Raw genomic sequence first — 18,820 nt, 5'->3', positions numbered from 1 at the left:
CTCGCATAAAGTCTGTTTTATTTCTTATACTTAATTTTCCAAAGCAAGTACCTAATACGTCCGCTCACAAAATGATTACTGATCACATCGATCTATCAAAACATACACGTTGCTATTAAATACAATACAGGCGTCCAACATTGTGAAGCACTGCGCTTGAAAACGAACTCAATACTAATGGCAGGTACGGTTTGAACTAGGCTGTGCGTTTTCAGGTTTCACTCATAACAACGTAGAATTGTGTCGCACCATTGAAAGAGGAACTCCCTTTATATAAACTCGAAATTATTCGCTCAGCGACATGGAAAATCACAGAGGCAGCTATCCTCACCACGTTACGATATTTAATAGGTTCACTGATAAATATTTATAAATGCTACTGCAGTTCTTTAAGTACATCCAAGCACACCCCCCCCCCCCACCCTCATTCTCCCCACGAACATTTTCTACGCACACGCGCGAATGAAATGAAAGCTGCCAGCCTGACAATCATGATTAGTCAGCTATGCGCTGTGTTTACCTAAAGCCAAATACCGCGTCATAATTGCAATATTTCACAGCAATCCTGTATGTACACGGAGAGCCTTGTTGCCTTCTTAAGCATTTATTGTTGTTGTTCATTCATCGCTGCTCTTTTTGTACTTGTACTGACCACCCTGCTTAGACCATGAGTCCGCAGTAATAAATAAATAAATAAATAAATAAATAAATAAATAAATAAATAAGATAAATAAATAAATAAATAAGATAAATAAATAAATAAATAAATAAATAAATAAATAAATAAATAAATAAATAAATAAATAAATAAATAAATAAATAAATAAATATGGTAAATTGCGTTTTACATAGATGTATAGATAGCCATTTTTAATGATATTCCCGGAGATGTTAGCCTGGTTTATCGCCTGGCTTGCTACTCCAGGTATTGGGCGATGGCTATGATATCTACTATGATCCCATATACACACAAATAATACGTACAGTCCCAAACACATGCATATACACAAATGAGTCATTCATAAATTTCGTTAAGGAGAGTTTTAAGTTGCAGACGTTGATGTTTCTGGAGCCGTTAATAGAGGCCGAAGTGGTGATATACGTTCCCTCCACTTTCGAAGTTAGCCTACGTTGGTGAATGAGCCATTTCAGTGCGATAGCTCTATGGGTTGGCAAATGTCATGCCAATTTACAGTCGACAAAGCATTGTATCGTGACGTCGGGAAATGTTTTTTGGCAGCTGCTTCTATAACGGATGGAGGCCGTAGCGACGGTTAAGGGTCAGCGGAGTATTCCAGTGATTTACCGTTGTATTAGGCGCGATGTGGTGAAGTTCTCTTGCAGCGTCTACTCTCGATAAAAGTGTAAGTAGTATCCGTGCTCCGGCGTGTTCACATAGGACAGCGTCATCGGCGAGGCGGTTATCACTGATGCCACAATGTGCCAGCAGCCACTGTAAGAACAAGTTTCTCTGGTGGCGGATCAATTAGGTTCAATGAATTAGCTAGAAACATCTCTCAAGCTCCCTGTCCAGATACTTACAAACCGTGTTGCCTTTCCTTTTAAGAAAGCTTTCCCTTTACTCTTTCTTCTCTCCACCAATTTGTACAGGTGCCACATGTTCTCTAGCGACGCACGGCACCGGTCGAAATTCACTGGCAACTACCCCTACAGTGTGTCCAGGAAACTATCGGTCAGTGCGCTCTCTACCAAGAAACGCGACAGTGCTGCAGTCCTATATTCTGCCGCTTTCGACAGACAAGCTTGTAGCCGGCCAAATTTCCTGTGATTACTGTTCTCTCTCTCTCTTTCTTCTTACTCTTCATTTCCTTCTTTCTTGCTTTGTGCGCCCTCATAATAAAATGCCTTTAGCTTTTGAAGCTGTCCATCTTGGACGCATTTTGTTCCGTTGCTTGGGTGTGTGTCCAAGCGTGCCTCAACAAAACAATGCAAAATGTCGTGCCGCAAAGCCTGTCAAGACATGACTGCGACTGAAAAGATGCACACTAATGTACAGGCACGCATAAAAACAATCATGACCACATGGGTCGCCTGTGTCGTTGTGATCACTTTCCTTCGTGTCACCGCTTTCGCGTGCAGCCTTTTGTTTGCAACAGTAACGTCTTCCTACGTATAGCAAATATATCAAGAAGAAACCGCACAGTGACTCTCGCCAGGACTGTGGAGAAAAACAGAAGTTGCGACCATCATCATCCAATCTGCGACCTGAATAATGAACGAATGAATTTTCAAAACTCCTCCCACATACACCTTTACTGCCACCGGCAGCACGTTGGTAGCGTGATTAGGGAAGGTGGCTGGGACATGCCGTTAAGTTACAAATAATTCATTGATAATTCGGCGACACTGTGTTTTTTGTTTGGTCATTCATAAACTGTAGTTCGCTTCGGTCAACATGTTGCCGGCGAATTACTAGCCGCTCTGTAGGGCAAACATATAGTTTGTTTAGGACTATTGATTTACTTGTTGGATGCGAAGGTTGCTGAAAGTATACAGAAGTTCTGAACACGCCTGCATTTTTTTTTGCTTTAATGTGAAGTTTTTTCTCTCTTTTTTTGCCACATACATAGAATGTGTTGGCTACGGTTTGATGTGTCGCACAATGTGATACGAAGGGCTAGGGTTCGATATATAGTTATCGGTCTTAATGCAGTATCTGTTCTTTGGGCTCGGTTCGAGAGTGTGCCCTCTAAAGTGGAGATTTTAAGCCTGTGGCTCCTTTTAGCGGCTGCTGTCTTGCCCAACTGACATGATGCTGAGAGAGTGTAAAACGAGGCTGTTCGGCATAACCAGAAAGATACGCGAGTTTCAACGGAAACAAAAAAACTCACAGGGTCCTATATACATACGCCTAAGACGACTCGAAGGCGGAGGCCTTTTTTTTTTCTGTGGCCAAGCGATGATGTAGTGTGATGACGTAAGGATGTGACGTCACGCTATGTGACGTCACAGTGACGCCACGAAAATGTCACACATTTTGGCGATCTGTGACATCATGATGACGCCATTTGCCGATGTCATCACGTGATGACGATTTTTTGCATCACTCGAGTTGACGCCGCTGTTGACGACAATCAATGTTCGCGTTTGATGAGACATCTAAGTGTGTCGCCATAATATGCGGCCGAAGCTTGTACTGGTTAAGATGCGCCGACCAGTGCACGAACTTCTTCGAAACGCAGCGCAGATTTAGAACACGTCCCCACAAGAGTAACAACGCACAGCGGTAGCGATGAGGACTGACGAGTGTGTACAGGGCACAGGCATAAGAAGCGAAGCAATCAGCACAAAATTGCTCGAAAAGCGAATGCGTTTTGCTTTGTAAGCACAATGTCGGCCGGCGTCAATGCGCACTCAGGCCACAGCAGCAGTGAAAAATAAGCGCGTCGTTTACCGGTTACACAAGCACATCGAGAACGCCAATTTACATTTGCAATGCTCTAATGTTCCAATGTCATAAATTGTCCATTGGTTAATTATACTTCAAATTACAAAGCGCCGCATTACGGATACGACCTTGCTCTGATTTTGTAGAGGTACTAGCCAAAGAATGTTTGCGCCTTAAAACAAGCGAATGAGAATGACCAGCAAAAAGTAACTGTTACGCTGATAGCCAGGTCACTTTCCAGTAATTCTTCAATTACTTTATAAGGACTGTACAGAGTAACTGTAATTAGTTAAGTTTTTAAGGGAATAATTGAAAGTGTAATCGGTTACCTCTTTCAGTGAATGTGCAAGTCTGAGAAGAGCGTACTTCAGCGTACCTCTCCTCTTCCTCCCTCCGCAGTTTGGAAACTATGAACGGCAAGCGGTTGTGTCCTGGCCTGCCTGATTTACTCACATACTACGAGAATAGCAAGCACTTCTTATTGTTGGTTAGCTTTTGGCTAAATGATGGCCACTGACGGTTGTCATGTTGGTTAAATGACGACTAGTGTTAACTACATTAGGGTAAGTTTCGGGTAATGTTTGCTGGTGTAGGCTATCCACTGTTATAGCAACCTTGTTTTCATTCAATCATAACCCAGTAATTGCCTACGCGATGCCCAGGCTCATGACATGAATACCTACCTCAAGCTCAGAAACCGACCTATGCCGACCACATTTGACTATCTGTGATATCAACGCGCACCCTCGGATGATGCGGTGGTCTTAGTGTGTTGTCTTTTTTTTTTAATTTGTTATTTGTGGGTACGGTCGCAAACCGGACGCGTGTCTGGTTGACCTCGCTGCCTTTCGTTCTCTCCGCATCCCTCTCTCTCTCACTCGCCATCAATATACGAGTTGGTTCTCCCTGAAACTTTTACGTCGTTGCTGCGATGGAGCGCTACAAAAGTTCGCAGCACGAGAAGTTCTTCAGGAGAGACTTCTTCCTGCCGTGTTTCAAATCGTCGCTACAACCGAAAATAGCGCTTTCGATAACACCACAAAAAAGCTACAGTAAAATCAATTTTGCCGTCTATTGCATATGTTATGCTAAGAAAACTAAGCAATAATTATTCACTTATTAATTCATTAACTAATTAGCATCTAATTTAAAAGTAGGCGTAGTACTTGTTTTACCGCCGGATGCTAAATGCAATATTCTACGTTAAAGTTTAGGAATGTCGAAGTATTTCCACATCGGTCTTTCATAATTGCAATCCTTGTTGCAACTACATTCACGCAGGCCAGGTCAGGCTTGTTGTCACCGCCTTGTCAGTAATTGCATCTTATTAAGAAACAAGGACAACTGATCGTAAATAATTACGAGCCAAATTACTTGTTAATTATCGCACTATCAACTTCTCCAATTCAAGTTATCTAGCCTTGTGCCTTCTTCAGGTTTGCTTAATTGATTACTTGCGAGGACGAGAAGGCAGATCACAACTCGGCCGCTTTCAGGGCTGTCGGATGATTTAATAGAATTTTTCTGGCGCTAAAATGTAGCAAATTAACGCGGTTGTCTGGCCATGCGTGCATTGCAAGCTAATTACAAAAATAAAAAAGATAGCATTTTGATCGCATCCCGTTATAACTAGTGCCACAAAAAGAGAAGTCTCATCGACATTTCTCAACGTTGTTTGAGAAGTTTCAAAGGAACTGCCGACACCGACTTAACGTATTATAATTTATAAGCTTCCGAAACAACTTCTTAAAGTTGGGCGATAAAGCGTAAAGCTGGTTAATTATTCCGCCAGCCATAGCTATTTCAACTCATTCTATATTCCTTACAAACAGAAAAAGATACACTGTTTTACACTTAAGAACTGGGAAATCTTGTTGGGCCAGTTTTTCTTTATAAAGCTCAGGTGCCTGCAAATACCCTTATAAAATGTGCGTACCATATTGTTCAGAGTGAGGGAAGCAGTTTTTTTCCCCTAAAATTTTGCGTTCAGCACCGAGCAAACATCTTGAAGCGAAGGCGCCGGGAAATATATTCTCGGAAGAAATAAGCTAGATTTCTAGGTACGAGCGGTATCGTATGACCGCAACTGAAACTGAGGTCTGCGGTGATCCTCTAATCCAGACTCAGCTTCAGCCGCAGTAAAAATTACCAGAAACTACTGAAAGTGTTGCACTTTTTCTCTGAATGCTCTCACAAAATCGTGCTCTATACTTTCACAAGCCTTACCAGAGGGATTAATATGGTGCGTGGGGACGTGGGAGGAAATTGTGGTACCAGAACGTCATTCATTTTATCAGCTCGCAGAGTGAATAATGTTTTTATATGCAAAGCCGCTAGCGTAGCGGTTCATCTGCGCTGCCTTAGCGTTTCAGTTATTTATTTGAAAGCAGCGTGCAAGCACCTCGTTGATTCATAGGCTTAGCTTTACCGCTGTATCATATAAAAGAATGGAGTAGCGAAGTGCTTTCAACCTCAATCCAAAAACAGCGTGAGACATGAATAATAGAGCAAAATATAAACGGCTCGTGGCAGAACTTTTCTTAAGCAGTATGACCCATGAGTAGCTCTTACAGTGTATTACATGCCTTTCGAAAGTTCTGTTCAGCAACAATGCTTCTCTTAGTATTACTGGTTGTGACACGCGTTGCGCACTCTCTCTAAATTCAGGTCTTTGTCTATAAACAGCTAAGAAGAGAGCCAGGTATCAAGTCCATGCCTGGATAATACTTTCCATATAAGGTGGCGTATATATAGTTCTTTATATTTTTCAGAAATTTCTTTATATCTTCCTTTACGGTTTTGACGCACAGTCTAGAAAGGAAAGGAATGGGAAAACAGGAGAGAAAGGAAAGACAGTTATGTTATCCAGTTTAGAATTATCGGTATGCTACCCTGCACAGGAGAAAGGGATGGGGGAGATTGAGAGTTAGAAGAGTAAAGAAAGAGAGAGAGAGAAAGAGAGGGGGAGCGCACACACAACATGACAGTCCATCAGCCTTGTTCGGTATACGATATCGCTATCAGTCTAAAGCCGCTCGTGGAAATCTATTGCACTTAAAGATTTTAAAAATGACTTCGTCGCCTTCATCCTCAATGACCTTTCAGGATCACAATCCAGGATGGTTGCTACCGGCATCGGTCTGTGGTCAAGGCGAGCTACGGTGATTGCGAGTGATCGTCTCTGCACAGCGTTGCGAGGACAGTCGCAGAAGATGTACGGTAAAGTATTCTCGATACCACCACAGTCGTTACAAAGAGCGCTGTTGGCTGTTCCCATACGAAAAAAAAAATGACTTCGTGAAAGCTACTTTTAGCCATAACCGGCATGGTAGAGCGGCCTCTCTTTGGCGGAGTCCAGGTGGCATTCGAAAACGTACGAAAGCGTTCAGGTGGTGTTGATGATAGTTTTGGCTACTTGCTGTATTCCTTGTGGGACGCGTAATATATGTGCGCGCGTTCGAAGCTTGCTACCACGATCAAACTTTGAAAGGGGTATAGCATCTTCCTTGTCGCCATGAATAAATAGCATGTTCGTCGCTTATCAAGCCGCAGTGGCTTGGCACCACGAAAGGCCACGTGGTGTCCTTTGTCAAACTAAATATGAATTAGGCATCTTATCTCGAATGCCACTTGTTCGTATGGTCCATGCCGCAGGGTTGAGAACAGATTGTAGGGCTGCCTTGGAATCGCTGAATATAGACCCTCGGTGCGGTTGTTTCGCGATTGACAACACAAAGTGCAGCGCGAAGTGCCGCAAGCTCCGCAGCCGTCGATGTCGTTGGGCGGTCGGTCATAAAACCGATGGTTATACCTCCCGCTGGGACAACTGCTCCGGACGAATACCGGAGAGTCGTTGAGCCATCAGGATAAATATGTACGTGGAAGGCATATGCATCTCTAGAGCCTAGTTGCAGCAGAGACGGCTGTTTCAGGGCAGGCAATGGCAGCTCTGATTTTTTTTTCCGGTACACAGCATAACCAATCACACAGCACAGCATAACGGTGCACAGCATAACGAATCAAGCAGCAAGGAGGAATCGGTGATCTAGATGCGGGGCTAAAGCCTGACGGAAAGTTGGCGGATTTGCTCGAGATCGTTGCGCAGTATGATGCTTGCGGCCTAGGCAGTGTTTAAAGATGGCGGCAATGAGCTCGGGCGCAATGTATGTTGTGAGCTCTCAAGGCTTCCACTTAAATGAGCATTTGTATCGGTTCGTCTCGGACGATGGCAATAGTCGCCTCTGTTGACGCACATTTTGGCAGACCAAGGCAAACTGAGTGCCTGATCTTGTGCAGCCTGAGGAGCGCGAACACAACAAGGTTGTCTTGCAAGTGTTAGTTAGTTCAGGCAGACTCTATCTCACAAACCCGAAAGAGAAGGCTCTGTACTATTGTATTACATCTACCGACAGGTTTTTTCGCCCAGGAACTTGAACAACTAGGCAATTTCCGTCAGGTGCTGTTTCAAGTAGGTCACGTGTGAGCTCCAAATGAGGTTTCTATCAATGATTATGCCGAGAAGTTTGTAGGCTCTGGCATAAGAAATAACCTGCCGTCAATAGAAATGGCATAGCGTGTCATTGGTTTGAGCGTGAATGCCACTAATGCGCATTTTTCCGGTGATATCTTGAGGCCTTGTTTGCTGAAGTAGCTTGTTGTCAAAGTTGCAGCCTTTTGAAGCCTCGCACGTATTTGAGGTCGTGTAACGGTTGAGGTCCAGACACATATGTCGTCTGCGTATACGGATATCGTGATCGTACTTGGTGGGTATTCGACAAGTTGAATGAGGGAGATATTGAATAGTGCAGGGCTTAGTGCTCCGCCTTGAACACCTCGGCAGGCGTTCCTAAGGCGTTCCTAGCGTCGTGTGGCTGGGCCGTCGTCGCTCCGTACAAATAATGATCTTGCACCCAGGTAGCTAGAAATCAATCGCAAAAAACATGGCTGATCACCCTTTCATAGGAATCGGTAAAACACGAAAGTGAAATGTGTCTTCACAGGGATAGTTGAGCGTTTATTGTGCATTGTTTCGCCACAAGGGCAAAGGAATGAATGCTATACCAACAAATTGTAATGCCACGCGAAGAGCGGCAAGCAGCTCGAAACTTACAGCGCTCGAAAGCAGAAAAGACGCACAAAAAGAACATATACCGGACGAGTGGTGTATGTTCTTCTGTCACAATTGTTACTTTTTGTGTGTGAGCAGCGCGCTCCTTTCGGAAACGCGGCCGTTGCAGCGAGCGAAGTGACCTTCGTGCTCTCTGTAACGTCAACGGAAACTTTCGGTGAAAGCAAAAGACGTACAAACCACCCCCATCACGAGATAAGCGCGTGCGCACGGGAGACACCACCTGTAGAGGCGCACTCGTATCGCAAAGCGCGGTGCGACGACGTTTAAAGCGCGCTCTTCGCGCTATCTCGCCAGTGATAACAAGAACACGCTGAAGCCACCGAGCTCCGAGTACCGCAACGGTAAATGGTGTATATATATACAGTGAAACCTCGGTGATACGAATCTCACGGGTCCACCAAAAATATTCGTATCATCCGAAATTCGTATCACCAGAAAGCATGGAAAATTAGCACGCGACGAAACAAAGCTGGTGTACATTTTCATTTATTGTTTGTCAGGGCTGCGGCAACGTCAGGAAGAATCCTGAATAAATGTCAGTTAAGGTTTTAGATGTCGGCAATCATACCAGCACTCGTAAATATACGGCCCGTACGCGTGCATTTAATTAATGAACCAGGTGCGTTGTGACCCGCGACACTCGGAGGCCGTGACTCGTCTCCGAAGGTTTAATCTGACCGTAAGAAAAGTGTTTTCCTTACACCGTGATTCTGACGATTTGGCGGTGTGGCGCGCATGCCCACGCTTGAGTTCCCGTGCTCGCACGTGCTTGGCGCGTCTTCCGCGACAGCGCGGACAGCACCTCTTCGAACCTGGGTGGTAGCGAACGTTCGTATCAAACGTCGCTGGGTGAAAATCGGTTCGCAACAACCGTACTCTATTACATTGAGGCCAATGGGCCTTGGCCGGGACCAACGAAAAAATTCGCATCACCCCGAAATTCGTATGAGCTGTGATCGTATCACCGAGGTTTCACTGTAGCTCGCCGTTAGCAAGTTGAACAACGTACGGTCTGTGGCCGAGTGGTTTCGCGCCGCACGCTGCGGAGCGTGGGGTCGTAGGTACGACTCCCGCCAGAGGAACTTTTTCTTCTAGTTTATTTTCTTTGCCATCTGTTAGTGCCATCTGTTACAACGTCATATCCGTGACGGAAATACGTCGGTGTAGCCGTGGTGGACCCCGGCATAAAACACTTTAGTCTTAAAACTCGACCCCCAAGGCCAACTACTTAAAGTGCACCGAGAAGGGCCTCGTGGAGTACGCTATCGTATGCGCCTTTTACATCCAAGAACAATGTGGCAGATAGTCGCTTACGTGACCGTTACTGTTGGACATACGTAACGTGGTCAAGAACATTATCTACGTATCAACGGTCACATCGGAAACCGGCTGTGGAGTTTGAATAAATCTTCTATTGTTCAAGATACCAGGCCAGGTGGCCAATGATTATTCGTTGCATCATCTTACGCAGCTGGCCAGGGCAAGAGGGCGGTACGAGGCAAGTTCAGAACAAAAGCCAAAAGATAGCGGGAGCATCGTCTTACTAATTCTGTTTTTAGAGGCTGTATGCTTTTGAAATTTACATTTGGCCTACAGTAGAAGACATGTATTGTGTTGAACAAAACAATAACATAAAGTGAAAAAATTGCGTTACTTTTGCGCTGAATTTCACTGTGTGGCGCAGTTTCATCACCATGCCTGAGCCAACACTGCCAGATGCCCCACATTATACGCAGTCCATAGAAAGCGAGAAAAAACAAAAAAACAAAGACACCGGGACAAGCGAATTTCTGAAAGCGTCATGAGCACAGCAATGTGAACAACAAACACTGGCCCCTGCACGAAACTTTATTGTTGTTCTAGCTGTCTACAGCATCGCACTTGTTTTGTTCTTTTGGTGTTTCCGAGGCCGACAAAACCTTTTGACCCACCTTCCTCACACATGCTGTGGACGCACAATGCCTTTCTCGTCCGAATTACGGTGGGCGCCCCCTCAACTGTTCTAAGACTTCATTAGCGGTTCGAGTGGACCGTATTTACAATGGCAAGGTAAACATGCTTGAAAAAGTGGTCGGGCCGGCGTTTTGGTGAGCTTATGGCATACTAGGGCGCAAATCTGAATTGCTAATGAGCGAACCGCATTTCCTGTATTCGCTGCACATCGAGAAGCAGCATGAATTTTTGTCTAGTTTTTTCGTAAAACACCACTGTGGATTTCCAAGGATCAGCGTATGAATGTTAAAAGCAAGAAAGACTTGGCCCATGCGTCTTCGTTGCTCGCTACGGAGAATATGATCATGCATAGAGGAGACTGCTCTATTTTATACCGCATTAAAAATTTCTTAGGTCGCAGTCCTACTCTGTCCGTATCAACAAGTATGAATTCTCTAACGCACGGGTAATGTAAATAAAAATGAGTTGTGATTTGTTTATATCGAGGCAAAAACATTCGGATATCATACCGACACAATAACATTGCTTCAAAGCAGCACTGTACTAAAGTACATTGTTCTTGTGCTAGTACGTGGATATTTGAAGCCATTCTAGCGTAAATGAAACGGACACCAGGAACAGAAGACGGCTGGCACACTGCATGACTTGCATATGTAAACCTTGGTTTCTGAAAACCAATATTTTGAGTAGAAGCTAAGAAACTACCGAACGTGAACTTTTATATGCCTTTTATATCCGTAAAAGAACCACGCATTCAAAGAAGAATGCTTGTGTGTGTCTATTCACACTGTATTTTAATCATTTTTCATGTGACGAATGTGTGTGCAAGCTCATTCTATGCACGTTTTCGTCTAGACTTTTTGAGGACCGCAAAAAAGTCAGTTGTAAGGTCAGCAGCTACAGTTTTCGGCTTTTTGTTCCTTCACCTGAGGTATTAGAGCTTCAATGGCTTTGCTAAGCATTGCATCATCTTCAGTAAAAGGGGGAAGTCTTCACACTGTTGAGAATAAAAGTGCATGGGGGAATGTGAATTATTTTCCGATTGAACTGAAATGAAACTTGACAATTATCGCTTTAAAAATAGGCTTTGTATTTTCACTCCAGCGCATATTTTCTGATTGGAATGGGCCCTACTTCAGACGTGACTGCATACCCTGTAGAGTGGTAACGTAAGTATCCGAGTATCAGGATTGCCCAGAAGATACGCTCGTCGTTTCACGCAGACTGGTTAGACGTAGCTTCGACCGATGCGTTCCATGTAAAAACGGCTGATACCGTATTTTCTAGCGTATAATCCAGCGCTAAAGTCCCGATGTGCGTAGTACGCAAATTTTGGTGGGCAAGGCGGCTTCGCGGCAGTGCTTTTCAGCAATGTAAAGATGGTAGCTACACGGCAACGCGCAGGGATCTCTAAAAAAAAGAAAGAAAATCCGTGGTTTGTCGTTGGAGGTGGGCGTTATGTGCTGGGACGGGTTAGGCGGTAAAAAATACGGTACATATGGCACATCAGTAGCCTGTTAAAACACTGTGTGTATTTTTGCGATGTACTGGAGTGAGTAAACAACATTTGGTACGTCTTGATAATCTCACATGCCGGATTGCCAATCACACACTTGCTTCTAATATATCTATCTGCTTTTCCACTGCCTCTGTCTCTCAGCCCGTCAATGAATTTCACAGATTTTGTATCGAAAATGTCTGCAGCTTCTAAAGTAACTGTCATCTTTTTCTCAACAGTAGGTAGATTGTGGCAAAACATTGTGGCATTGTAATAAATAGCTTTATCTTCATAACTAGTAGTTCATATTTCGTATTGTGAAGGTAGTCATTGGTTCGAAGATCTTAGTTCTAGTTTTTCCTAGACTGTTACGTACTTCAAATACCTCAGATAAATTAAAAATTAAATTGGTCGTTTTGTGCGCCAGAACCATGATATCATGTGAAGCACGCCGTGGTGGGGGACATTGGAAACAATTTGACCACCCGAAGCTCTTTAAGCTGTGCCTAAATCTTGGTGCACGTTAATTTTTGCATTTCATCTCATCGAAATGCAGCTGCCTTAGCCGGGAAACGAGCCCCTGGCTTCGTTCTGGGCAGCGTGCAAGGAATGAATCAATGAATCTAAAAATGCATAAAGTGCTGTAATCCGCCTAAGGTGTGTTTCAAAACTTCATCAGATATTTAGCTTCAACCTGACCTAAGAACCACTTGCGCACCCAGATGATGCAATACTAAATATTACTGTAGCGCCGTCTCACTGTGTTGATGCGAAAGATATAAAGCTTTCTCGCAATTTATGACGTGTTCCCGTATGAATAGCTTATCCTGAGGGCTACTTTAACGGGGAAACGACAGGGAGCTAAGAAATCATGCGCAATTAATGAAGTGGTGGCAAGAGAAATCAGCTTTAATTGGTTTCTTGCGAAGAGGATTGAATCGGGTTGCATAGCGTGCCTCTTCGCCGAGCGTGCTCAGGAAGTTAACGGAAATAAAAATGCTGCTCATATAGACGCGAGTACCTGTCCGGTCGTTGCGTGCAGCCCATGCATGTCTCCCGATTCGTGCACTTCTCAGCAGCTCGCTGCAGTTGCGCTGCGAGCGCTGCTAGCTATCAGTCAGGCTTCTCACAGCTCCCGGTTTCTAAACGTTTTCAAGGTTTGTGTCGACTTGCCTTCCTGTGAAAGTGCGTGAGAAATTTATGACCACTTCTGGCGTCTACTGAGAAGACGAACAGTCATTCACGGCAAGCCGTGCCATCATCAGACTCGTCCTTCTCGGACCACTGGCAAGTAGGCCTAAGTCGGCGTCTGCGTCCAGAACTGCCCATCGCTACCACGCTACCCGCAACGGTGACGGCGTCTGATGCCACGGTATCAACGGTCACCATGGATACAGACGCTTCGGCCCAAGCTGCTGCATTGAAAGCCCCTGGTAAGCGTCTACCTTCGCAAACTGCCATGGACTTGCACAGTGAGCACGATTCGGTCCCGAATGCCAAGCGTGCGTGTACGACCCCTTCCCTCCGATCGGAAAAACAGACGCCGACTCCATACAAGGCTGTCATCAATGCGCGCGCTTGCGTCGACTCTACCATCGAAGTGCGTTCAAGCTGCTCTAGACGCATGTCTCCAAACAACGGGATTTCGAGGATTCAGCATCCATCGACAGACAAACACAGTGTCAGTGTGGCTACCGTCACTAGACACCGTTCGTCGCCTCCAGCAGCTTAAGCAGATTGTTCCCTCAGTCGGCCAACCTGTTCCTGTCCAGGCCTATCTAGCGTCGGGCGTTGACCTTCGGCGGTATGTGGTGGCTGGCGTCGACCCTAGAGAAGACCAAGATACCCTGCGCAGAGAGCTCTTCTGCCCTCAACATACCATTGTTGCCGCACGCCACATGGGAAAGAGCGGTACTTGTCTCGTCACTGTTCAAGGTCCCTTGGCCGCTCCGGAGAAGATGTACTACTACGGCTGCGTACTCCGCCCCCGACCTTTCAAGCCTGCTGTCATATTTTGCTATGGATGCTATAGAAAAGGACACATGAAGGCATCTTGCCCTAACACACAGTCGGATGCTGACATGGACGCAACAGCCGGCTCCAATTTTCGCTGTGGACTTTGCAAGTGCGATGACCACGACATAACATCACCTCAATGCCCGACTAAACGAAACGCCACTCGAGAGCTTCGACATAAGCGTCAACAATCAAGTCATTTAGGCGGCGCCAGCGTTCTCCATTTGAATAATAGTTTCGAGATCTTGGCGGACTTAGAACCGGACGACTCTCACATCACCGAGGCTACGTCTTTCGCCGAAAAGAAAAGTTATAGTGCCGCGGTCAAAGAGCCGCGCAAGAAGCTCTCCCCGACAAACTCTGCTCTTCCTGCTTCGCAAATGGAAACACCAGATGACCTTGTATCACTGGATACAAGATTGGCCCGACTCCAACAGGAGATAGATAACCTTCGGCGCCGTCGAGAACTTCTAGCAAAACGAGCAGCATCGTCGTCCACACCGCAGCATGACACAAACGTCCAGCCTATCCAACAGCCCCGGTCTTCGTCGGCGGACCTGACACCCATGGAACTTCTACAATTCGTGGCTAAACAGCTGGTGTCACTGACGCAAGTTCTGGCTTCAAATCTTCCTCAATAATGTCGTCGCAACACTCCCGGCCACAAAACGTCCTGCAATGGAACTGTCGTGGCCTACCAGGCAAGTTAAGTGAACTTCGCAAAAGGGTTCACCTCGGACGTCATGCTTGTTGGGCAGTACTCCTACAAGAACCAAATTCCCAGTTAAGTATCCCGTCATTCACATTATACGCTAATCCCAATATGCCAGATCGACGTTGCGTCTCTAGTAATGTCCTTCCAGGTAAAGCCACAATATATGTGCTCACAAGGCTGCCTCAAAGGGGCATCGATCTGTCAAAATGGTGCTCGCAATCACAGGAAGTCGTCGCGGTTAAAGTCCGCCTTCAGAAAACTGACGTAATTCTGGTATCGTTTTATGCCAAGCCGCACACTGGCTCATCTACCCGATTAAGATTGGGATGGATTCACTTCCTTCGAACTCAGCACTCAGGGTGCCCTATATTAGTCGGTGGCGACTTTAATGCTCCGCACGTGGCATGGGGGTATCCCACATCATCAGCTCGTGGGAATCATGTCTGGGACACATTTGTGGATGCACACTTCCAGCTGCTGAACGATGTTACAATCCCAACGCGCCGTGCTGACCAACCGCACGCTTCATCGTACTCGCCCGATTTGTCATGGTGGTTAGGATCCGGCGCAATTGGATGGCAACGTGAACCGGACTGCTGGGGAAGTGACCATTACCCCATCTTTCTCGAATTTCCCACCCACGGACACTCCCGACTTCGCCGCTGTTGTCGAGTTGTTCACTGGGACGCCTTTCGAGAGGCAGCACTCATACCACAGGACCAGTCGCCGCAAGATCTTCAAGATTTTCTTCGAAAGGCACTGGATTCGGCAACTAAAACGTCCTGGGTAGATGAAAGCCGCCCGGCCCCAGACTTGCAGCTGTTGCGCCTTTGGGCGGCCCGGCGCCGGGCTGAACTTGCTGCGGTGCGCGATCCTACGTCGATAGAAGCAAAAATTCAAATGCGGAGTATCGCGGCACAAGCTCGTCGGCATGAGCGAAGACTGGACAGAGGACGATGGCTAGATTGGTGCGCGTCTCTCGGACCCTCGTCACGCACAGCCTCTGTCTGGCGTACGTTTCGTGCAATGGAGAAGGGCCAACGTCAGCCCGACCCAACGGCTTCGGTGCTTCTAGCCACTGCGGATACCCCGTTGCATGCTGCACAACAAATCGCCCGGACGTTGTTCCCACACTATGATGTACTTCCTTCCCCTATAAATGACCATGTGACCCTGCCTTCGACGATAGGCCAACAACCTAATTCAGAGGCAGTTATTGGAATCCAAGCACCATTCACAATGGCCGAGTTGATAGCAGCTATCGACGCGTCTAAACCACGGACGACTCCTGGACCGGACGGATTACCTTACGAGTTGTTCAAAAACCTGAATGAGACATCCTTGGCCTCGCTTCTGGATAACATCAACCACGTGTGGGCTGAAGGCGATATTCCTGCTTCTTGGACGCACGCGGAAATCATACCGATACCGAAACCAGGAAAAGACCCTACTAATATACGCAACCTGCGCCCTATCGCCTTAACAGCGACTGTCTGCAAATTAACGGAGAAAATGCTCTCTACGCGAATAAACTGGTGGCTTGAACAATTCAAATGGTACCATCCTGCACAAATTGGATTTCGCACGCTCTTGGGCACAGAAGATGGACTTGGAGCACTTACTGGCATGGTCTTGGCAGGCAATAGGACACGCCGGGTGCGAACAATATTAGCCATGGATGTGCACAAGGCATATGATGAAGTTAGCCACAGTGCCATACTTGCCATTATGCGTTGCGTGGGACTACCCGAGCGCGTGTGCACCTTCGTACACAGGTTCTTGACTCAACGAACGTTTGCTATTCGTGTGGCGGGAAACGCAAGCGGCACCTTTAACTCAAAACGGGGAGTGCCACAGAGATCAGTACTTGCACCATTGCTCTTTAACCTGGCAATGCTACCCCTCGGACGGGCTCTGGCAGCGATCTCGGACGTGTATTACATCATATACGCTGACGATATCACAGTGTGGAGTGTTCACAACGACCTTCAACGACAGGAATCGGCGTTACAAGAAGCTCTAAACACAGCCGACGAGTGGTGCAGATGCATAGGATTGACCCTCTCAACAGACAAGACTCTCTACATGTCGGTTGCCAACAGCTGGGGCCGGCGACGACTTGTAAACACGCCTATTCAGCTGACATTATCTGGACGTCCTCTTACGCCAGCTCCCCAGCTACGTATATTAGGCGTTGTCATTACGGCAAATGGATCTGCAAAAGCTTGGATTCGCGAAATTAAGCAACAAGCGCACCAGGTGCTCCATCTGATACGACGAATCAGCTCCAAGGCTGGAGGTGCCCGCACGAAGATTGCCCGTTTACTTGTTCGAGCAGTGCTGCAGCCTCGCCTTATTTATTCGGCTCAATTTCAGCACCTTACAGTGAGAGATTGGGCCCGTTTAGAATGCATCAACAGAGAAGCGATGCGCGTCGTTACCGGGCTTCCACGATGCACACCTATCCCGATACTTCAGGAAGAGGCGCAACTAAACACCATCGACGAGTTGATTTATCAACGCCGACAAGCAAGGGAACTCAAGCCGTCATTTCTACCACCTGCTGCTGACTTAGCGGCATATATGGGCAATCCAGTGTCTGTCTCGCCACCTTCAATAGTAAGCCTTCCACCGTGGGATCACCGGCAACTAACGGATAACAAACCTATTGGCCGCCTCCGAAATCCAGTCCCTCGTCCAACGACTACCTTCCGGCGCCACATTGAAGAAGCAGATGCCGCACTCCCGACAGGATCACTGGTGGCCTATACTGATGCGAGCTGCACGGACACGCAGGTGGTTACGTCAATCGTGGTGCCGGGGCACCAAAACCTGTGTGTCAATCGATTGTACCTCCTGAGAGCTCCAGTTCCATCGGTCAGTGCTGAACTTCTGGCATTACGAGACGCAACAAAGTTGGTGAGCGCGGCTTCCGCATCGTCGTCATCCTTTACTATAATACGCACAGACTCTACATCAGCCATAAAGGAGCTCCGCAAGGTATATAACGCGCACACTTTCGCAGGTGATATACAGCGTATAACTGCACAGATGCCTGGCCAGATAAGGATACAGTGGATACCACGGGACACCATTTCTGCTCATATACAAGCTGACACCGCCCCACAGTGAGCTGCCACGTACTCTAGAAGCGCCTTTCCCGAGTGATCCCCGGGGTGAGTTCCTCCACCGCAAGGAGATTCTCCGCCGCACCACACGAGATTTAATTCCACCGTGTGGTTCAAACCTCCCAGGCGGGCTTACCCGCCAGGAGGAGGTGGTGTTGCGGAGACTTCGTGTGGGGGCGGCACTTACTCCGTCGGTCACATATGCCTGGCCACAACATCTGCATGGACCATTTGGGGATACTTGCCCATTCTGTACCACCGAAGCGTCCGCGGTTACAATCAAGCACCTGTTGTGGACATGCCCTGGCCTGAATCAGATACGGCGGCGCTACCTGAGAACAGTGGGCCTTCATCCGACAAGACCACCAGATTATGATTTGTGGCTCTATGGGCCCCACCGTAGAGCATTGTTGATGTATATAGCGGAAGCCGGCCTCTACCTGTATATTTAACTGTGTATGCCGTTGGGCAAACTCTCGAAATTAAAAAAAAAAAAGCACCACCCGCTGGTGCAATAAAAAACATTGCTGCTAGTACATACTGAAAAGTGGCAAGTTAATTGAATCGAAGGCAAATGTGTAGTAGATGATCGTTCTCAGAAGCTCCAGCTGTTAGGCCTCCCATGCACCGTCGAGCACCTCTTGTTCTTGTTTTTATGGCGTTTTTTTTTATGACTGCGTGTATGCGTGCGTGCACGCTACACATCGTTTATTTTCACTCCTCACCATCTCCCCGAGATTAGTCCCTTATCGGAACTCCAGACAGCATTAAACTTCCACATTTATCGCAGCCTATGGAAGCAGTTGAGGAAATCCATAATCTGTACGGAAGCAGATGCATTGAACTACGATGGGCATATAGGCATTCCTAATTCAAACCATTTATTGTCTACGTGTCTACACTTTGTCGTTATCTGAATATTTGTTTAATGACCAGTGAGCATTCTAAATTAAGTTTGTTGCTATACGCA

This window comes from Rhipicephalus sanguineus, chromosome 6 (genome assembly GCF_013339695.2).
Source record: "Rhipicephalus sanguineus isolate Rsan-2018 chromosome 6, BIME_Rsan_1.4, whole genome shotgun sequence".
NCBI classification, from domain to species: domain Eukaryota; kingdom Metazoa; phylum Arthropoda; class Arachnida; order Ixodida; family Ixodidae; genus Rhipicephalus; species Rhipicephalus sanguineus.
This window is presented reverse-complemented; position numbering follows the sequence as displayed.